Source organism: Felis catus, chromosome D2 (genome assembly GCF_018350175.1).
Source record: "Felis catus isolate Fca126 chromosome D2, F.catus_Fca126_mat1.0, whole genome shotgun sequence".
NCBI classification, from domain to species: Eukaryota; Metazoa; Chordata; class Mammalia; order Carnivora; family Felidae; genus Felis; species Felis catus.
In genome coordinates this window covers 22,450,206-22,474,005 of record NC_058378.1, presented here as the reverse complement: position 1 = coordinate 22,474,005, position 23,800 = coordinate 22,450,206, and the positions used below count along the sequence as shown (strand labels likewise).

The 23,800-nt window shown below is 37.5% G+C and overlaps 1 protein-coding gene across 2 annotated transcripts in view; it reads left to right on the top strand.

Moving 5' to 3' along the window:
* Positions 1-23,800, top strand: part of ANK3 (ankyrin 3) — a 682,576-nt gene that overhangs the window by 65,358 nt on the left and 593,418 nt on the right. The window lies entirely within an intron of this gene.

Sequence of the window (23,800 nt, the reverse complement as noted above, 5' to 3'; positions counted from 1 at the left end):
CATTAGAAGGCAGTGACTATGAGTGATAGACCTCTAGGGATAATCTTGAGCATATTCCGTATCTTTTACAATGCAACTTTAGAACAGGTAATTAAAACAGAATTTAAATTAAAAAAAGTCATAATGAAATATGTATCACCCAAACTTGACCATCTTAACTATTTTAGGCGTACACTTCAGTGATATTAAGTACATTCCCATTAGTGGGCAACCATTACCACTACCCATCTTCGGGATGGAATTTCATCTTGCAAAACTGAAGTTCTACACCCATTACACAGTAACTCCCCGTCCTACCCTCAGTCTGCCCCTGGCATCTACCATTTTACTTTCTGTCTCTAATTGGCTACTCTAGGAGCTTGGGCTGCTTTGACCCTTTGGCGGTTGTGAATAATCCACATATCTGTCCCTTTGAGACCCTGCTTTCGGTTCTTTTGGGTGTATACCCAGAAGGAAAATTGCTGGATCGTACGGTAATTCTATGTTTACTTTTTTTGAGGAAGCACTGCTGTACAACTTTCCATAGCAGTTGCAACATTTTACATTCTCACAGCAGTGCAGTAGGGTTCCAATTTCTCCATATTCTTAGCAACTTCATCCTTTTTTGGGTTGTTTCCATGGTAGCAATCATAATGGGTGTGAGGTGACACCCCTTATTTAAAGAATAGGTCACTAAATAACTTAGTGCTTTATTATTGGTAATGAATTATTTGATCCAAGTGCACTGTGTGATATTACCTGGTAGCTGAGAACTGCTGTCCTGTGTGGTTTACTGGTTGCAGGGAGTTTATACTGATATTAGGATGGAGAAGTTGGATGGCTTTTTCAGAATCTTTCAAGACACTCCTTTTTTTAAAAAAATGTTTATTAATTTTTGAGAGAGAGAGAGAGAGACAGTCAGTATGAGTGGTGGAGGGACAGAGAAAGAGGGAGACACAGAATCCAAAGCAGGCTCTATGCTCTGAGTTGTCAGCACAGAGCCCGATGCAGGGCTCAAACCCACAAACTGCGAGATCGTGACCTGAGGTGAGGTTGGACACTTCACTGCCTGAGCCACCCAGGGGCCCTAAGACACTCTTACGAGAATGGCTTCTTTATTTTGTTTTTCATAAATTCCCAGAACTTCAACTGTGTTTATTTTAAATACCAAGGACGCAATCCACACTTGAGTGCGAATGGGCACTTTATCTGAAATACTGTCCTTTCCATGGTGACAGTGTATTAGCCTCAGGAATGGGATTCATGTCTCAAAGAATTTGTTCAACCAATATTTAATGAGCAGCTGGTATATGCCAGGTGCCATGTTGGTATTGAGGACACATAGAAAGATCAGCACATTTTGATTCTGTTCAGGGTTCCTCAGGCATGATGGTGAGCACATTTTAGGTTCTCAGGGAATGCTTTATGAATAGAATTGCATTTTGGTATTTTTGTTGTTTTGTGGTGTTTCCAGTAGCTAAAAAAAAGAAACGATACTACCTTTATTTCTTTAAATAACAATAAACATACAAAATAAATTCTTACAGTGTTTTGTAGTGTCCAGCAGTCCTCAGAGTAGGAGCTTTCTCCTCATTTCATTGACGAGAAGACAGAGACTTGGTGCTGTTAGGTATGTTGCACAGAGAATTAATCTGAGCACCTGACTGGGAGTCATTCTAATTAGCATTCCTACTCTTCCCTTCTGGACGGGAAACACTTCCTGTGTTCCTTTTTTATAGCATGGTCCCCTAAAAATAGTTGTTTTAAGGCTTGTTCTTTTTTAAGTGACTTGCATGTTGGCTATAAAAGTAATTTAAATTCCTTGTATTTTACTCTTCTTACATATTTTTAATCAACATTTGGCTTCTGTGGACTTGAAAATATTTCAACTTAATTTCAAAATTATTACTTTGTGACCAAATTGAGCATTATCATTATGGCATGAAGTAAATATCTCTGCAATACCTTTTGAAAATATTTTGTAGGTACCTTATTCAACAGAGGTCATTGTTGGAATTTTGAGTTTTATGCCTTTAAATGGATCCTGAAGTCAATGATTATTTAGATTTTAGGTCTGTCTGAATTCATGAGCATTTTGCTAACTATTTTGGCCTGCAGCGTTTTCTTTTAAGCTAATTTATTCTGTTTTCTCTCTGTGCTTTGAGACTTTAAATGGCTAACTTTGCATGAAACAAGCTTACACTAGGACCATCTGGTGTATCAAGGTGACCGATTCTCAACTCCTTTGGTCAAATGTTGCTTTCCTGAATGTTCTCTGCTATATATGTACATATCTAAATACCTTAATGTGGATATCTTGGATTGTATTTTAGATTTAAGACAATGTCATTGCTTCTTATTTTTTGGCTCCTTATTTCATCCAATGTGATGGCAACTGTCATTTCAGGCACAATTATAGAATCATGCCATAATAAAACCTCTTTTATACTTCGCCCTAACTTGCCAGCATTAGTACATGAAATTTGACATTAAACTCTTCTTGTTTATTAATCCCAAACATTAAGGTTAGAACTTCTTAGAGGCGCTGGATTGGATTTTAGGCTGAGCTAGTGTCAAGGTTTATGTGGCCTCCTGTGTCTGATTGCGCTTTCCTCCCTGACAGCCCGTGGGAGGCTGCGTGGGTGGGTAAGCGTTAGTCTGTACTTCTTCCCAGTGCTGCTGTGTGGCCTTGTGAGCAGAGCAGAGCGGGCTGGGCGGTGGGGGGGGGGGGGGGGGGGGAGTTGGGGGGGAAGACCACTGCCTTTGGTTCTGAGTGAGCTCTTTAATCTCTCTTTATTTTCTTATTAGTAGCATCTATCCTGTTCTGACTACCTCACTGCTTACTGTTGCAAGGGTAAATAAGATTTGATTTGTGAAGGCTTTGTAAATTCAAACCCCAGCACAAAAATAACTTTTAGATACTAATTTGGAGAGATTAGTTACACATGTCACCTCGTTAAGATGGAAGAATTAAAATAATTTATGTTAAAAAGTATTTTTACAGTTTCAAAGTGTTTTTACATATAGGTCACATTTGAACATTTTTACACCATTCTGAAGTAGGAGGAGGTGCTGGTCTTATCAGCTTTATTTCAGTAATAATGGAACTGAGGGGTTTGGTACCCAGACATAAAGTCCAGACGTAAGTCCCTGGGCCAGGACATGGAGGGTTAAGACCCCAGGGCTTCTCTCTGGCCTGGGACCACTGCCCTAGCCCGCTTTCCCTTCATGGTACTGAACAGGTGTAAGAAAGTCATTGCTTGGTGTTTTCATGTCCCCTCCTCTCAGCCCGCCCTGTAACATAGGTAAAGGTAGAGCTGCTTGAGTTGAAGCAACAGACAAGGGGCCAAGGGATCAATACCTTCAAACCTGGGACCACTTCAGTGGAATCTGTCTCTACCCTCTCCCTTTGACCTTTCTAGGAAAATCATAGCTCAGTGCTCTTTCCCTGTATCATGCTTATAGTAACTTCTTGAATCACAATTTTAAACTTCCTGGTAGCCAGGAATATATGCATAGGAAGGGTTTAATGGCAGCCATCTGATGGTGGGGGAAGGCTTGTGTACTATTTGTATAGCAAACATTATTTTTACATGGACTGCTCATTTATTGGTGGGGGGGGGTGCAGGGAGAGGGCTTGCTGAGGGGAGTTACTGAAGGAGGAGGGGACAGGAAGGAAGGCTTGGCATTACCATGAACTCTTACATTATTTGACTTGCCTTATCTCCCTAAGTAGATTGTTCTAAAGGACTTTTCAAGGGCCTTATGTAAGGCTTATTTGCATACCCCACAAGGTCTTACACAGGTGTTCTGTAAATATCTGAGCGACTAAATGAATAAAACATTGAGGAAAGTCCTGGAATAGTTTAATAGTTTATCTTAAGGGCTAGTTTCGTAGTGGATTGTACTCTAAACATGTTCATCCATTCAACAAATATTTGCTGAGCATGAGCTATTTTGCTAGACATTGTTCTAGAGACTCAGAATAATGCAGTGAAAAAAACAGATTTCTATTCTCTTGGAACTTGCTTTTATGTTTTACCTTAGAAAACATGGATATAAACATTTGGAAGGAATTAATTGGCAAAGGCATTTATTCTAATTACAGCTTGCCTCAGGAAATCGTCAGTACATTTTCTACATTTACCTTAATGACGTGCAGTACGCATTATGAAGTGATGACAATAATGAATGTGCATGTAAATGTATATATGTAGTTACCAGTACATTTGATTGTTAGGATTTGGTTCTGGGGAGCATACGGCTTTTACTTTTTCAACTTTCTGCAGAATTTTGTGGCAGAAAGATTAATAAAGGATTCATTGTATTCTGTGATCTCCATGTTATCCATTTATCTTTTAGTGTATAACAAATATTTTCATGAAATGTGAATGAAGCACACTGTAATTTAACTTTATATCTCTATGTAAATGGAACAGTTGAAAACATTTTTTGTATTCCATCTCTTTGCAGGGCAATCCCACGATTAAAATTGTCTACTATGTCATCAATTTTCTTAATCTTTTATTTTCTTTATTTTTCTCAAAATAAACTCAAAAGACCAATAAAAAAGGAGATGAAAAAAGTATGTTCACAATTTTCCTGATTTGTTTATAATTCACATTCTTTTAGGAGATGGCATAACTGATTTCATCAAAAAATTTCACTGAATTGATTTAAGGTAATCCGTTCAGCCTTTGTTCCTACTCTTTACAGCCTGTGGGGTATAGAAGTTTAGAGCTAAGACTGGGACCAGATGATCTGGTTCAATTCCCAGTCTGACTTTGGGAGATAAAAGTGCACACTGGTGTTAGACTCAGCTCAAAGAACTGAAGAAATAATGATGCTTTTGTAACCCAGCTGTGCCAGATGGCAGGTGAGGGTGCCAAGGGGCTCCCCGCAGGTAGCAGGGCATCATTCCTGTAGATGTTGTTTGGGATGCCTTTTCTTGCTGCTACACCTGGAAGCTGCCATTTGTCTGGGAAATGACTATTTAGTTCTTTTAAGTTTGCAAAGTTGCATAAAGTGAGCAGGTCATTACTGTGCTAGGAGTTCAGAATCCAATGTTAAGAGACAATGGTAACAGATAAGATAAAAGTGGAATCTGCCTAGTATGAACTGGTATCCATAGCAAAGGGTGAGAATAGACAGGTTGAAAACAATGAAGTTTTTATAGGGTAAGGGAAAAGAAAGTAACTAGAAGAACAAATGATTAGGTCCTTATAAACTGTATCTTTGAACACAGTGCCTATCATAGACTGGAGGGGCTCCCTTAAGAGTGTTATTTTGGTAGAAGGAAGCAGGAGTGCTTAAAAATTATAGTACTTTTATTTTTGGCCCTTGTTCTTTCACTTTCTAAGAAACTCTTTAGTTTTATGATTAAGCTCTTAGAAGTTTAGTTGTACCATTTCAGTAATATTTTCTTATATATTTATATGTTATTTTGACAGGTGAACATAAAACTGTAACCTAGACATTGGGTACAGGTCCCTTGTAACAATTGTCTTCCAGAAAGAAAACAACTTCCCTCTCTCTGCCCCACCCCTAGCCCCATGCAGCCCCATTACTTCTCCCTTCATAGTCCATCCTTCACCTTGAGGCCAGTCATCCTTCTGATTATTTTACTTTCTTTTCCAGAAAGCTTTCGTGGTGGTTCCCTACTTTCTACAGAACTAAGCCTGAACTCCTTGGTATACTTTCCAAACTGGTTGGTTGTGGTGCGTGTGTGTGTGTGTGTGTAATGTTATAATACTCCCAAGTTTTTGCTCCTGTTCTCTAAATATTTTGAGGTAAGACCAGTTCCTGATTCCTGAAATAGTGCTTAGATGCCCACACTGTTCAGCTCATCCTATTTTCTTGGCCTCTAATGCTCTCTAGTTTTTTGTCTAGAAGAATCTCACTTCTGCTTTAAGGCTATCTTATATGTCATCTCTGCTGTGAAACCTCCCTGATTCTGGTCCAGGATTAGAATTAATAAAATGTTCCCTTCATCATGGCATTTCTGCCATAATGTTCAGAGGAACACAGCAGAATCCAGAGTTGCTATAATTCGTTATCCTACTAGATATGCGAAGAAGCAAGAACATTTGACCTGTACTCAGGCAGAAGGGCAATGAGGGGGGAGATGCTGCTAGTTGATGCATCTTTGCATCCCAGAACAGTGCCATATACAGATTGGTTTTGTTGATATATTCTTATTTATTTATTTATTTATTTATTCATTTGTTTTCTGTATACATATTTTAAATATTTATTTTTGAGAGAGAGAGAGAGAGAGAGCGAGCAGGGGAGGGACAGAGACACAAAATCCGAAGCAGACTCCAGGTTCTGAGCTGTCAGCACAGAGCTCAGATGTGGGGCTTGAACTCATGAGCCGGGAGATCATGACCTGAACTGAAGTCGGCTGCTCAACCGAACTGAGCCAGCCAGGTGCCCCATCATTTGATATACTCACACAGAGATATATGTATTCAAGAAATGTTTTAGTGCCTGCATGTGGTAGGAGCTTCAGTATATACGAGGGCAAATGAGAAGATCCCTTTACCTGAAGCAGCTCAAAGCCTAAAGCAAACAGCTAATTATCTAATCAGAAAAACAGATGCCCTGGAAGAGGCATAAACCAAGAGTTCAGGGAGTCCAGAAAGAGAAATATACCAACTTATATATCTACCTATACACCTACTTGTTTTTCTATCTATATAACAAAAGTAATCCTCAATATGGCTAAGGTTTAAGAACAGGCAGATTATTGATTAAATTAAAGTAGAGCAAATCCTACAAGTTTAGCAGAGAGAAGATTTGGGGGTATTTTCTCTGATTTGTTGCAAAGTCTCCTGGAAATTAAAGGGCCTATTATCAGATTTTTTTGTACCTTCTGCCCCTTTTGTTAGCTTTCTTTATAGCTCTTAATTTAATTTTGTATACAGTGCATCCAATTGTTTTTTCCTGTTTTTAATTTTCCCCCACTAATTTTATACTTATGACAATGTATCTGAAAGCAGTCACCATTCCCTTAAATGATTATCATATCCTTTTATGTTTATGATAAACTAAGGATATATTATTTTTGTTAAAGGTGTTTAAACCATTTTGTATGTATAGACATTATTGTGCCTCTTATAAGGGACAAATAGCCATTATGTACTTTTGAGTTTTAAACTTGTACAATATCAACAGCTTCTAATAGAGGAGTGATGTGATCTCACAAACCCTTTCACAGATAACAATGGTAAGAACAGAGTGAAATGATAATTAAAAGTTAGAAACTGTAGTTATTTAAAGATTTTGGAAAATACCACAGAATAGACAAAAACCAGAGGGAAATTTAATCTCAAAAAACTGATTAGAATTGTGACTTTGTAGCTTTCTGGCCCAATACCCCTTTTTCTTGCCATAACTTTCAACGGCACACTGTGGCCATACTGGCTACATACATACATACTGGAGCAGGGATCAGACATCAGGTGTGGAAAAGCATGTGGAAATTGAAAGAGGAAATCTTGGCAGCAGCAGAACCACAGAAAATGGATAGGTAACTGCACACGTCAGGGAGATATTAGGGAACCTGGCTAAAATGGTCCCTCAGAAATAGGTGGAGATGAGAGAGAAAATTACCTATTAGTAAGGATGTGGAAGATCAGAACAGCACTCAGATATCTTAATCTTTTTTTTTTTTTTTTTTTTTTTTTTTTACGTTATTTTTGAGAGAGAGCTCATGGGTGTGAGTGGGGTAGGGGCGGAGAGAGAGAGAGAATCCCAAGCAGGCTCTGCATTGACAGTGCAGATGTGGGGCTTGAACTCACAAACCATGAGATCATGACCTGATCCAAAGATGGATGCTTAACCAACTGAGCATCCAGGCACCCCACAGCCATCTTAATCTGATTGGTATTTATAGAACACAATATACAAGTACAGAATACTCATTATTTTCAAATGCTCCAAGATAGACTGTGTATTGGGCCATAAGAAAAGTTTCAATAGATTTCAAAAGTTTGAAACTTACAGAATATGTTTTCTGATTACAATGGAAATAAATTAAAAATCAACAACCATAAAACATTTAGGAAGCCCAAAACACTAAGAAATTCAATGCTGCTAAACATTCATAAGTCAAGAAATCAAAAAGAAAATTAGAATAATTTTGAATTGAATGATAAAACACAGCATATCAAAATTAGAAAAAAGAAGTTATATAGGACATAGCTACAGTAGGAATATTTATAGCCTTATATGTTTATGATAGAAAAGAAATGAAAGTCTGAAATAATTGATCTAAGCTCACACCTTTGCACTTTAGTACACTATAAAATGAAGAAGAAAATTAAACCCAAAGTATCTGAAGGAAAGAAAATAATGATAATGTTGGAAATCAGTTAAAAAAAGACAACTAATGGAAAATCAGTGAAACCAAAGACAGATTCTCTGAAAACGTAAGTAGTGTTGATAAACCTCCACCTAGACTGATTGAAAAAAAAGAATCTGTAAAAAGCTACTAGAACTAAGAAATGAGGTTAGCAAAGTTGCAGGATACAAGAATAATGTACGAAATTAATAGTATTTTTTTTGGAAAATGAAATAAAAGTATAATTCTGTGTACAATATTATCCCAAACCATGAAATACTAAATTATGCACAAGACCTGTCAATGAAAAGTACAAAAACATTGCTGAAAGAAGTTAAAGAATATCTAAATAAATGTAGAAGTATATCATGTCCATGGATTGGAAGACTAAGTCTTATTATTAAATTGATCTATAGTGTCAGCATAGTCCCTGCTAAATTTCCATCTTATAGCCAAAGCAGTTTTTAAGTAGAAGAAAAATATTGGAGGAGTTATATTACCTGATTACTATAACACTATGTAATCAAGCCATAGTAGTACTAGAGAAAGGATAGACACATGAATCAGTGGACTAGTAACAAAATCCATAAAAATGTTATTACATGTATAATTATCAATTTATATAGTATCAGTTTTCAACAAAAATGGTAAGGCAATTTAATGGGAAATGGATAAGTCTTTTCAAGAAATACTGCTGAATAAGTGGAAATCTACATGGAAAAAAGTTAACATTAGCTCTTACCTCATACTATACTCAAAAATTGACTCAAAATGAATTGTGGCCCTAAATATCAAAGCTAAAGCTGTAAAACTTTTAGAAGAAGAATGGAAAAATCTTTGTGACCTTGGTGAAGGCAAAGATTTCTTAGGACACAAAAAATCATGATCATAAAAGAATATAATTTTAAAGATCAAAATCAAAACTTTGGCTATTTATTTATTTTTAAAGTTTAGTTATTTTGAAAGAGAGACACAGAGTGAGACTGAGAGAGAGGGAGAGACAGAATCCCAAGCAGGTTCCATGCTGCCAGCATAGAGCCTGATGCAGGGCTCAGGAACTCACATACTGCAAGATCATGACCTGAGCTAAGATCCAGTTGGAGGCTTCACTGACTGAGCCACCAGTCACTCCAAAACTTTTGCTCTTTAAAAGGGGTGCCTGGGTGGCTCAGTTGGTTGAGCATCTGACTTTGGCTCAGGTCATGATCTCACGATTTGTGAGTTCGAGCCCCACATCTTGCTGCTGTCAGTGCAGAGCCCCCTTCGGATTTTCTGTCCCCGTCTCTCTGTCTCTCCCTGCTTGTGCTCTATCAAAAGTAAAAAAAAATAAACATTAAAAAGTATCATTAAAAAGATAATTTATAGAAACAGAAAATTTTTGCAATATATATGTCTGACTTATATCTAGAATTTATAAAGAGCTCCTAGAAGTCAAATAACTAAGACAAATAACCTAACAAAAGTGGTTAAAAAAATTGGAATAGCACTTCACAAGTAAAAGTATATGAATGGTCAATAGAATATGAAAAGATGTTCAACATGAGTGATTTGGGAAAATGGAAGCATGTGAAGGTCTTCATTTGTAGAACTTGTCCAGGCTCTATCTCCTTTCTGTTCTCTGGAGCCCCACCCAATCTTTCTGTGCTATAGTTTTTGATCTCTTGGATTTTTGATCCTGTGCTTGCTTTGACTTCTGGATACTTCCTGGCTCAAAGCCCTGAGATTGGGACCAGACTGGTCCTATTTCTTTGAATAACTTAGATTTTTGTATATTTTTCCTGGAAGAGAATAGACCCCTTAGACAAAAATATGGAAACAAACCAGTGGCCTTTTCTTTTCATAAAGATTTTCAGTGCTTGGCTAATATCCTTTTAACTGTTATGGTTTACACCATTATGCTCTCACTTATGCCTCTCTCTGTCTCTATTTTCTCTTCTCCCTTGATTTTTTAAATAGAATGAAGCCAAATCGGCCTGTCCTTTGTCTCAGTAAGACTTTCTTTTTTCAATTTCTTTAATCACCTCTCTTTTTAATTCTGTTAGTGTGTTACTCTGTAAACTGCCTCAATACCAATTCTTCTAGAACATTTTTCATGTTTTTAAAAAAATGTTTTTAATGTTTATTTTTGAGAGAGAGAGAGAGCATGAGTAGGGGAGGGGCAGAGAGAGAGGGAGACCCAGAATCTGAAGCAGGATCCAGGCTCCAAGCTGTCAGCACAGAGCCCAATGCGGGACTCAAACTCATGGAGCCTGAGATCATGACCTGAGCTGAAATCGAGTCGGACGCTTAACCAACTGAGCCATCCAGGCGCCCCATTTTTCATTTTTTTATAGGTAGGAATTAAACAGATGTCAGTAAATTTAACATTTTTTTCTTAATGGGTACTATATTTTATAAGATTTAATCATCTGGTTTTTAGATTAGTGGCCTTTTAACTGAGTGTATTTTGAGTGTGTGTTTTCTTGTGTGTGAAAGGCCAGAATGCCTGTACCAGAAGGAACTGTTGGGCATTTAACTAGCAAAGACTTATATGGTGCTTACTCTATGCCAGGCACCAACTTGGCACTATTACAAATAGAACTAATTTAGCCTTCACAAAATCCCTTCACTATTATGTCACCATTACCAGTGAGGAAACTGAGGCAGAGAGAAGTTGGGAAATGTACCAAGGTCAGGTAGCTAATAAACAGCAGAGCTGGCATTTGAAGCTGGAGTCTGGCTCCAAGTTCTACCTAAATTGCTAACCTGTGCTGTATTATATAGCAGTGCTGGCTGTGTTCATTCTCAGTGTGATGTTGAAATGGATTAGGATAAGAAGTTGCTTTGCATTTTACTCAACAATTAAATGTGTTACTTGTGCATGCCCTTAACTTGCCAAGTTAATTGTCTTTGTTACTCTCTTTAAAGTTTTGGACCTTGTATGATAAGCAATTTTTGTACTGACAGGCCCTCGCTGAAGTAGTTGGACTAGTGTCTCTCTGTAGAGTGCCGTGGCCTCCTGTATGTTGCAAGCAGAGCCACCACGGATCTTGATGGACTACTCTTTCACATGAGTAAAGCATCTGTTTTCAGGTTAAGAACATCTCCTAAGACTTTGTTACTTTCATCAGCATGACTAGCTAATTTCATTTCAAGGCTAGTTTTATACAGATAAATATTTGCTTTTTTGACCATGCATGAGGTCAGAAACTCCCAAAGCTAAGGGGAGAAAAACAAAGTTGTGATGAGACAGGACTGATGAGCAATCTACTAAGTAGGGTCACTTTATAGGTCGGTTTCTCTCCCCACAGCAGCTTCTCCATGCTATACCCAAGGTTCTGCCTCTACAAAACTCCATTTCTTTACAGTGTCCTTAACAGATGCCAGACAATAGTCATAACAATGAATATTAAGACTACAGATGCCACTGGTCTGTTGTGAACACATTTTGCCTTGTTTATTTTTGCAGACCTAGCACCTGCTATCAGAGAATAGATAGGTCTTTCTCATCTTTTCTTAGCTGTACTGGCTGGCATGGGGCTGTACAGCAGTGGTTGGCAAACTTTTTCTGTAAAGGACCAGATAGTAAATATTTTAGGCTTTGTGGGCCATATTAGTCTGTAGCTCTGCGTTTGCAGCTGGAAAGTCGCCATAGGTGACATGTGAATGAACAGGTGTGGCTGTGTTTCAACAGAATTTTGCTAACAAAAACAGGTAGCTGGCTAGATTGGGCTCCTGTGCAATTGTTTGCTGATCCCTGCCTTGGAGTAAAGGTTCAGTAAATTATTTAGCAGTTGTAACAGTCAGAAGCATAAGTTGCACTGTGGTAACAAAGAACCTTGATATCTCTGCGGCTTTATCCACCACAGTTTATTTTCTGCTCATACTTTCTGTCCAGCGGCAATTGGCAGAAGATTTCTGCTCATTCTAGATACTCAAGTTCCGAGGCTGATGGGGACTTCATCTAGACATGTGTTACCACGCAGCAAAGGAAGAGGAAGGTGTCAGATCATGAACTGTTCCTTAAAGCTTCCACCTGGAGGTAACACAGTGCATTGGCTGAAACAAGTCCTATGGCCATACCCAACTTCAAAGGAAATGGTGATGCAATCCTATTATGAACCTAGAAGGAAGAGACATGGAGTATTCGTGAATAGCTCAAGAGATCTTTTGTGGAAGATAGCAGATAGAACACTAAACAGGGTGAAACCATATACATGAGAGTTACTCAGGCTGAAGCTGGAATGTGGTGGCCAGAGCTGTAAGGGACTCAGGGGTCTCTTCAAGCCCCAGAGATGATGGTGGGAAAGCCTCTGTTTTAAAGACAGCTACCAGCCTACAACTGAGAGAAGTAATTCTGGGTTTCAAATGCACCAAAAATGTATTGAGCTGAATTGATTTCACATCAATACTGTCATTTTTGGAGCAATTAATTGACTTTGTTGAACTTTTATATTAATTCTTACCCTTGGTACTTCATCTTAAGAGACTTACCTAGGATGTTATGGGAAATACTATTACTATATAAGTACTATTACCTATGCTTTAATAGGTTAAATTATTATTAGGATAAACTAATTACACTGTTAAAAGAACTATAGAGACCGTGCATTTTTAAAATTATTTTTTATTTTAATTTTTTGACAATGCACTTTACCCCAGCTTTATTAAGATATAATAGGTATATAAAATGCACATAATTAATTTATACAATTTGGTGAATTTGAGTATGTGTATACACTTATGTTAACTTTACCATAATCCATGTAATAAACATATCCATCACCTTCAAAAGTTTCCTTGTGTCCTTGGTTGGTTTTCTTGTCTTTTTCTTATTTTAAACACTGAATCTAGCCTACTAACAAATTTTTAAGTGCACAATACCTTATTGTTAACTATAAGCAGTATGCTGTACAGTAGGTCTTTGGAAGTAGCCTCTTTATAACTGTAACTTTGTAGTTTTAATTTATTTATTAGGGGTTTGTGGCAATATGGGTGGTATTTTGATGGCAGGGCTCGCCAGTGGCTTGCTGTATGCTCTTCCTTCCTGTGAGTTTCTTGGGACAGCATAGGCCAGAAAAATGGCAATCTGAGAAGCGAAGTGTCCTCTCTTAATAAGTAGGAGACCCTGTTGGAGTAGCTTGAGTTTGTGTCTTGGGACCAACAGGATTAGCAAAGAAAGCTGGGAGTGTCCAGTTCCTAAGAAGAACACTGAGTCCTATTACATTCCCTGATGCATAGAACCAGGAAAAGAGACATGGTAACATGGCTTTGTACCTTCTTCAGGTACACTAACCCTCCTGGTTATGATTGCCCTGGGCTCTTGCCAATTACATTAGCAAATTCTCCTTCGTTGGGGGAAGCAGGAGTGGGCAGAGTTCAGGTGGATGAAGGGTAGATCTGGGTTGGGGAGGGGGGCAGGAATACCACCTCCCAAAAATGTTTTTAAAGAAACTCTTCCCCTAAAAAAAAGAGAGAGAGGGAATCAAGCCATAAGAGACTCTTAAAGGTAGAGAACAAACTGAAGGTTGATTGAGGGAGGTAGGTGGGAGATGGCCTAGGTGGATGATGGGCATTAAGGAAGGCATATGTTATGATGAGCATTGGGTGTTGTATGTAATTGATGGATTCTACTCCTGTAACCAATATTGCACTGTATGCTAACTAACTAGAATTTAAATAAAAATTTGAAAAGAAAAACAAGAAACTTTTCCCCAGAGACAAACTATTTGTTTTTTTTAAAGAATTTTCAAGACTTGTTTCAGTTGAAAGGGGAAATGCTTTTCTTTATTCTGTTATATATAATGAGCCTGACATACTTTTATCCCATAGTTTGTTACTTTGTGCAACTGATCATTATTAGTAGTAGTAAAGATATGATTTTTCCTCCTTTTTTTAAGGAACCATTGGTATTTTAATTTTTATTGAGGTATAATTGACATACATTATATTAGTTATAGATGTACAACAAGATGATTTAACATCTGTTTATTTTGCAAAATGATCACAATAAGTTCAGCCAACATCTGTCACCATAGTTAACAGAATTTTTTTCTTATAATGAGAACTTTTAAGATCTGTTCACTCAGCTACTCTCAAATGTGCACTGCATTATTATTAACCATAGTCACCATGCTGTATGTTACATCCCCATGACTTATTTATTTTATAACCGGAAGTTTATACCCATTTCACCCACTCCCCCATGCCACGTCTGGCAACCACCAATCTGTTCTTTGTATCTATGAGCTGAGCTTTTTAAAAAAATTATTTTAAAATTTTAGTTTATTTTTTATTTTTTAATTCTAATATAGTTAACATACAGTGTTATAATAGCTTCCGTGTACGATATAGTGATTCAACAATTCTCTCCATTACTCAGTGCTCACCATAAGTGTACTCGTAATCCCCTTTACCTATTTCACCCAGCCCCCCACTCCTCTCCTCTTTGGTAACCACCAGTTTGTTCTCTATAGTTAAGAGTCTGTTTTTTGCCGGGTGCCTGGTGGCTCAGTTGGTTAAGCGACCAACTTCAGGTCATGATCTCGCAGTTTGTGAGTTTGAGCCCTGCGTTGGGCTCTGTGCTGACAGCTCAGAGCCTGGAGTCCATTTCAGATTCTGTGTCTCCCTCTCCCTCTCTCTCTCTCTGCCACCCCCTCTGCCCCCTCTTCCACCCCCGCTCCCTGCTCATGCTCTATCTCTCTTTCCTTCAAAAATAAATAAACATTAAAAAAAAGTCTGTTTCTTGGTTTGTCTCTTTTTTTTTGTCCATTTGTTTTGTTTCTTCCTTTTTTGATTTTTGATTTTGATTAAATTTCTTTTTATGTTTAATGTTTATTTATTTTAGGGAGAGAAAGAGAGAGAGAGAGAGTGAGCGGGGAAGGGACAGAGAGGGAGACCCAGAATCCGAAGCAGGATCCAGGCTCTGTGCTGACGTGGGGCTGGAACTCACAAAGCATGAGGTCATGACCTGAGCCAAAGTAGGATGCTTAACCAACTAAGCCACCCAGGCACCCCCATTTGTTTTGTTTCTTAATTTGACATGAGTGGAATCATATGATATTTGTTTTTCTCTGATTAACTTGTTTCATTTTGCATTATATTCTCTAGTTCCATCTACGTCATTGCAAATGGCAAGAATTCATTCTTTTTAATGGCTGAAATATATCTATATGTATCTATTGTAAACAATGCTGCAAAGAATATGGGGGTGCAGATATCTTTTCGAGTTGGTGTTTTCTTTTACTTAGGATAAATACCCAGTAGTGGAATTGCTGGATCATATGAGGAACCATTAGCATTTTAAGTTCACACCACAGAAGATCATTATGGCCATGGTAAGCCGTTGGCCCTGTTTCAGAAGCTATGAATTAGAAACTGCATTTGAGAAATTTTGAGATATAAATTTTGATTTAATTTTGAGGAATTTAAAGAGGCAGTTTTATTAACTTCAAGTTTTCTAAGTGCTTTTAATTGAGTAATGTGAAATAGACTTTCCAAAAGGGAGATATTGTATGTAGCATCTCAGAAACTTTTAATTTATGAAATAATTGTGCAAAGGGCTAGTGATGCCCAAGTGGAAACATCATGAAAGATACACATGTCTGACTCTCTGAGAGAAGACATTATTATGTATGTTGAAATGATAGTGATTCTGAATCAACACTGACCCTCTGTATTTCCCCTCGTATTCATTCACTCACCAAATTCTATTGACTTCTCTTTCATAATTTTGCTTGTGGTTTATCAAACCATTTGTGCCCTCTTACCACCATCTTAATTCATGCCCTAATAATCTAATTGTTGAAAGTGTAGCTAGGTGACGTGCTCTTTAGCAACATCACTGTTATAACCGACTCTTGACTTCTTTCTTTTGTAACTCTTTCCAAGCTGGGACCTTTAATTCTGATCTGAGTGCATTTTAGATTCTGGGATAGCTAGGGTGATTAATCTTTCCAATTTGCCTGGGACCATTGGATTTCCTGGTATGTGGGACTTCCTAAAACCCATAAAGTCCCTGGAAAATGGGGACCAGTTAATTTTTCCTCCCTTTTCAAAGTCCACATAGTACATGCTATAAAACATAAGGCAGGGTTTTTTGTTTTTGTGTTTTGTTTTTTGTTTTTTGTTTTCCCTTTTTCTGTTTTTAGACACTATGAATTTGGAGATTTATTGAAATTGATCCCCCTTAATAACATATAAGTATCTGTATTATGTTTATTATATTTTTTATATTATGTTTACATTTTGTTATATGGCATTTATCAGATATTTGACTGCCCCAATTAATATTCAATGGAGTTGTCCTGTGATAGGACTAAAACTGTCAAAGACAATTAACAAAACAGCCAGTAGATGGCAGTGTGACATTGTACTTAAAGCTCTGCAGAAGACCTTGCACTGCAGCTGCAATTTGGCATTATTAAGGCAAAATGACTTCCTATTTCATTTGGAAAACTACATTTTGATCAACAACCAAATAGCTTTTAAGTGAGTTCTGAGCAATCAATTCCTTCCCTGCTTATAACCTGTCTTATATCATTTTAGCTGTACCATATTAGTTTTGCCTACCAGATAGCAAGCATCCTGAGGTCAGGAATAACATGCTGTAAATTTTGTCTCCTTTCCAGAATGCTCAACTCAGAGCTGGGCATATAATTGCTCAATTACTTGCTCAAAAGTGTTTTAGCTCAAAAATGATTAAAATGTTTTACTGTTAGTACGCATTCTATTCAAAATATAGTCCTGGAAAGTCTATATAGTCTGTGAAGACACATGCATACATGCAATGCACACAAATATACACTGGTGACCATGCTGCATAATTTTATATTGGAAACTTAAATATGTGAGTCTTCCATGCTCTGCTTCTTTTCCACCTCTCTTCTGCTTTCAGCGGAACTTAATAAAAGTGCTGCCTGCCTGCCCTTGTCTACACCTCTCGCCAACTATTGACTCTGCTGTCGATTTCAGTTTGGCTTTTGTTCTTATCCTGCCACTGCTCTTGCTCAGGTGACCAGAGATCTCCATGTTGCTGAAGCCAGGGGACACACTTCCTTGCTTTCAGCATCTTCCCACACTGGGCGCCCTGGGCTTATAGTGTGCTCGTCTACATTTCCCTTTTGGCCTTCCTTTCCAGCAGAAACTGCCTAGTATTCATTCAGTCCTCTTCTGTCTGAGCTAAATGTTGAAGTCCCTCAGTTCAAAATGATGTCTGATATCGTTCTCTCCTGTCCCTCAGTGAAGCCCTCAACTTCTTTCCATCACTGTGGCTCCCACCCGGGGCCAAGCCATGTGGCCTTTGCATCTGGATCACCCAGGCATCTCTTCAGGGTTTTCTTTTGTCCAGACTCGTTGCCACCAACCCCTTCTTTACATTTCTTCAGACAGAGCTTTCCAGAAGCCATCTCCTTCTCTTAGTGAGAACACCCGCAAAGTTCTTCATTGCTCTTAAGGACAAAGTCTCAAACCCTTATTGCTGCACTGTATATTCTAGCTAGCCCCACCTCCAAGCCAGCTCTATCTACATTTTTCAGCTTGATCTTGAGCCATTCTCCTTTGTTCAGTGCATTCCAGCCACAGCAGACTTTTTTTTTTTTTTTTAAGCATTTCTACCTGCCTGCAGGCATCTGTCCAACAGTGAGCAAGCTGTTCTGTCTTCCTGGTTCTCTCTTTCAGGGCCCTCAGCCCAGTGTCTTCCCCAAGAGCTCCTTCCTTGTCCCCATAGACTATGTTAGGTCTGCCTTCTGTGAGAAGTTCTTTTAGTGTTGCATTATTTTGGAGCCTTTATAACAACTCTGTCAATGAAATTTTGTATACTCATGTGTTCCTTCCTAGACTCTAAGCTGTTATTGCCTGGTTCTTGGTTGTATCCTGATTTATAACAAAATTCCCAGATGCAGGCCAGGCTGGTATACACATGATAGACAGCATTTAATAAATGTGCCAGGAACTTCAGAAATGTTCCATCCTCAATTTCTAAAGCTTAGCTTTTCACTGTCATAGATTATGTATCAATTTATTAGACCAGTAACTTCAGTAGGAATATTGTTACTAGAAATTTGTTGAAAAATACTCAGGTGAAACTGAACTTTTTAGAATACCAAGTGTATTTTTAAGAAGTTTGTCCTTATTTTGTATTAGATATACCTCTCTCTTTTAATAGAGTACATACCATTTTTGTAATCATCTATAACTATGGACAGTATAAATTGGGTGATAAAATTTCAAATTCTGGGCATCAAAAAAACCTTATTAGAAAAAGCTTATTTTTGTTTTGTTTTATTTAAGATATATAAGATTTATATATATCCTAACCCACACTTCCAGATATTTTCTAAAATTAAATAAAAAAGGTATTTATTTTTATAAAAGCCCCATTACTTTTAAAGTAAATAAAATTTTAGTCCTAATCAACCTTGTGGACCATAATTACTTCTAAAAATGTAACCTGAGTCTTATGTCTAAATTTGAACACCAAGGAAGAGTAGCAGTGACTCATCATCATTATTATTTTTTTTAAGCTAAAACCAGCAGTAATTCAGGTCTCAATCTCAGAGCTTTTTTTTTTTTTTTTTGTCTAAATTAACTTCCTTGGATAGCTTTTCTTACTGATTTGAAAATTGTCCAAGTAGTATTGAATACCTCCCTGCTACATGGCTCACAATTACACATTTTTGTAAGATATATGATCTATTCTGTAATCTAATCTAGGAGAGGAGGGAGAGACTGGGTAAAGAGGACCAGTATGTGGCTGGGGGAGAATTATTTACCAAGGTGTGTGTAAACCAATCCTGTAAACTAAGCTGCAATGCTTCAGAACCCTGTTCTGATGATTTGACTCATGAATCAATCTGCTATATTATTTTTCCCGTAGAGAAATGTACTTTTAAAGATAATTATTCCTTCATTTGGTTCAGAGCAATTTCAAACCTTCCGGTTTTTCTTTAGTGGCATATTTATTGACTTAGAAATCTGTTTAACATAGGGGAAAAATCTTTGTGGCTCCATAATAGAAATTAAAAAAAAATCTGTTTCATGCTATGTGAAAGCATTTTAACAAATGAGTAGAAATATATTTTAAAGACTGACATAACCTTTAGAAGAATCTACCTTGTATATTTATTGGTCTTGCTAGATACCATGTTCCCATGTACCTCCTAGAGGTGGTTTATTTTCTCTGACAGCTTCTTTTGAGAATGACCGTCCAGTGCCAGCTTGATGGGCATGGACAAGACCAAGAAAAGAAAAGTCATCTTATAATTCATTACTCTTTTCTCGAGAGAAAAATATAGATAAGCAAACCAGGGATTAGTTGAAGTAACTCTTTTACATCATTTTGTATTAAGGTTCTTTTGGGTTTCCTCTGATAGAAACTACACTCAAAATAGCTTAGGTAAAAAATGGAAAATTGCTCTATAACTGAAAGGTCCAGGAGGGCCTGTTTTAAGGCATAGCTACATACAGAGGCTCCAATAGTATTGTCACAGCTGTTTCTGCCTCTTCGATACTTCTACAACTTTCTTCTTGATAAGCTTTTGTCCTGGGAAGGCATTCTCCTTAAAAAGCAATGATGCTTATGTTGGTCTAGGCTTACCAGGCCCTGAAATAGGGAAAAAGATCTTCCAGGATATATATACATTTTATTTTTTAAATTTTTAATGTTTTGCTTATTTTTGAGAGAGAGAGAGAGAGAGAGAGAGAGAGAGAGAGAGAGAGAGAGAGAAAGAGAAAGAGAATCCCTAGCAGGCTCTGGTTCTGAGCTGCCAGCACAGAGCCTGATTATGCAGTTGAATTTTCTGTGTTTCTGTTGAGTTCTGTCAGGTTGTGCCATGATGTATCTGGCAGCTCTTAGATGCATACTTATTGTGGACCACTGTGTCTCCTTGAGGAACGGACTCCTTTTTATAAAGTGTCTGTCTTTATCCATGATAATATTCCTTGCTCTGAAGTCTACGGTTGTGAATATAGTGCCTCAAGCTTCTCCCCTGCCCGCCTCGGTTAGTGTTTCTATGATAGATCTTTTTTCATTGTTTTACTTTTAACTTGTGTCTGTAAACTTCAAGTGGATTTCTCACAGACTGCATATACTTGAGTTTCCTATTTTTATCAAACTTTACAATCTCTGCTTTTTAATTGGAATGTTAAAGGATTTATGTTAAACATATTGATATGATGATTTGGTTTACATCTACTATTTTGCTGTTTACTATTTGACTCCTCTATTCTTGTTCTTTTTTCTTTTTCTTTCCTTTTCTGGAAAAATAATGGAGTATTTTTTAAGATTCAATTTTCTATGATTTTATTACAAATACCTCTTTATTTGGCATATCTTTTTTTTTTTTTAAATTAATGAAGTTGTTCTTGAGAGAGAGAGAGCATGAGCAGGAGAGGGGCAGAGAGAGAAGGAGAGAGAGAGAGAATTCCAAGCAGGCTCTACAGGTCAGCATGGAGTCAGACACAAGGTTCAAACTCTGTGAGATCATGAACTGAGCCAAAATCAAGAGTTGGTCACTTAACCAACTGAGCCACCCAGGCACCCCTTGTTTTGGTTTATTTTATTGATTTATTTTAGTGACTATAATCTGGGATTATGATAAATATATTTAACATATCATAGTAAATAAGCACTGCCTATTTTCCAGTATCTGTGTAAGAAACCCACAACAGTACAGTTCCATTTACTTCTTTCATTTTTTGGTGCTATTGTCATATACTTTAGTTCTACATATGTTATAAATTCCATATTTTTGTGTTAAATGGTCACTTTTATTTTAAACAGTCACAGGTTAGGGGTGCCTGGGTGGTGCAGTCGGTTAAGCGTCCGACTTCAGCCAGGTCACGATCTCGCGGTCCGTGAGTTTGAGCCCCGCGTCAGGCTCTGGGCTGATGGCTCAGAGCCTGGAGCCTGTTTCCGAGTCTGTGTCTCCCTCTCTCTCTGCCCCTCCCCCGTTCATGCTCTGTCTCTCTCTGTCCCAAAAATAAATAAACGTTGAAAAAAAAAATTAAAAAAAAAAAACAGTCACAGGTTAAACTATTTTAGAAACAATCTCTTATATCCCCTTCTCCCTCATATTTACCATTGTAGGGGTGCTTCATTGATTTGTATGATCCACATTTTCATGTTTTGGAGAAAATCTAGTGTGATAAATTCTCTCAGCCTTTCTTTTCTCCTCCTTCTCCTTCTGTCTAAAAACATCTTTATTTCATCTTCATTTTTGAAAGATATTTTTTCTGTTTTTTCTGGGCATAGAAATTCTGTTGACAGTTTTCTTCTGTCCTAACTTTAAAGCCAGCATTCTACTGTCTTCTGTTTGCTTACTTTCTGACAAAAAATCTACTGCCATTTCTTATTCTTGTGTCTCTGAACTCACTCAATATGTCTTTTTACCTCCAGGTGCTTTTAGAATTTTCTGTTTTTCACTTTATCACTCTTTATCAGCAATTTGATTATGATGTATCTTTGTTTGGTTTTCTTTATGTTTATTCTATTTGAGATACCTTGAGCTTCTGAAATCTATAGAGTTATTATTTCTTTAAATATTTTTGTACTTCTTCCCTTTTCCCTAAGACTCCAGTTACACGTATGATAGACTACTTAATACATATGTACTTGTCACTGATGTTCTGTTCACTTTTTCAGTCTTTTTTCTCTCTGTGCTTTTTTGGACAGTTTCTATTTCTGTTTTCATGTTCATTGATCTTTTCTTTTGCAATGTCTAATTTGCTGTTAATCTCATCTAGTATATTTTTGACTCAAGAAACCATCCAGCATATTTTCGTCTATATAAATTCCATCTGGCCTTTGTATATTTTTCCATTTCTCTCTTTGGTATCGTTATATTTTTCCTTATGTCCTTGAGCATATTAATAATTGTATAATAGCTTTGTTAACATTGTAAATAACATTTGTTAACATGCCTGCTAATTCCCTCCTATCTGTCATTCTGGCTCTGTTTCTATTGATTGGATTTATTTTTTTTCCTGGTATTGGGTCATATTTTTTCTGCCTCTTTGCATGCCTGGCAATTTTTGACTAGATACTGGGCATCAAGATTTTCTCATTGTTGAGTGCTGGATTTTCTTGTATTCTTTTAATTTTTGTTCTGTCATGTAGTTAAGTAACTCACAGATCAGTTTAACCTTTTGAGGCTGCTGTTCAGCTTTGTTAGGGTGGGTCCACAGTAACCTTTATTCTTGGGCTAAGCCCTGCCTACCAAGGTGTAATTCCTCAGGGGACCTTACCCAGTGTTCCATGGATTACAGGGTATTTCCAGTTTGGCTGGTAGAAGCATAGACTATTCCCAGTCCTGCTTAAGCACTTGGAATTTTGTAGCCCATTGGTTCATTCCTTCACCTCGTGGCGTTCCACCCTGTGCACCTAAGGTCTGTACTTGTTAATGATTCAGTGAACCTTGTTGTGTATCTACAGAACCTTCTGTGTAGCAACTTTCTCTCCTTTTTTAGAGAGAGAGAGAACATGATCAGGGGAGAGGGGCAGAAGGGGAGAGAGAGAGAGAGAGAGAGAGAGAGAGAGAGAGAGAGAGAGAGAGAGAGAATCTCAAGTAGGCTCCACACTCAGCATGGAGCCTGACTTGGGGCTCAATCCCATGACTCTGAGGCAAAATCAAGAGTTAGACGCTCAACCAGCTGAGCCACCCAGGCCCCCCATCTCCTTCCTCTCTTTTATTCAGCCTTACAAATTCTAGCTCTGTATTTCCTCCAGTTAGTAAGTCTGCTGTGCTGTGTTTGCATTCTCTCTTCCTGTGCTGTGGCCTAAAACTACTCCCAGGGAGTGTGTTGGGGCTATTATAGGGCTGAACTCACTTTTCTTCCTTCCCTCAGGGATCACATTTCAGCACTGCTTATTTTTCAATATCTGAAAAACATTGCTTCATGTATTTTGTACACTTTACAGCAGAAAGGAAACTTCTATAGCAGTTAATCCTTTAAGAGTGGAAGTAGAAAAAATGTTATATAAGTGGCTTCATTTTATAAATGCATATTTCATTTAATATTATATCATAAAAATTTCCCACATGTGATTATAATGTCCCGTTATTCCATCCTGAGGATGATCTATAATTTATTTAACTCTTCCCTTCTTTTAGGATATGACCCTTGTTTCCAGTTTTCCACTATTTGAAAGTGGCTATCTTAAACATCCCTGGCTACATCTTTGGCTACATCCTTGGATATGAGTCCTTGTTTTTTTACATTCAATTATGTCTTCATGATGTATTTCTTAAAGTGTAATACTTAGGTTGAAGGATTTGCGAGTATTAATACCCCACAAATGTGTCACTAAGTATTTTCTGGAAAGATTATACCAATTTCCCACTGGCATTGTATGAGAGTACTCATTTTGCTACCCCCTTATAGCACTACCTTTTTTATTCTTTGTGTGAACACACTGAATGCATTACAGTGTGAAGTCTGTTGCTGGGGAGAATCAAGCACAGACTCTTTCCCCAGAGTGCTCATAGGTGAGTGAGAAAA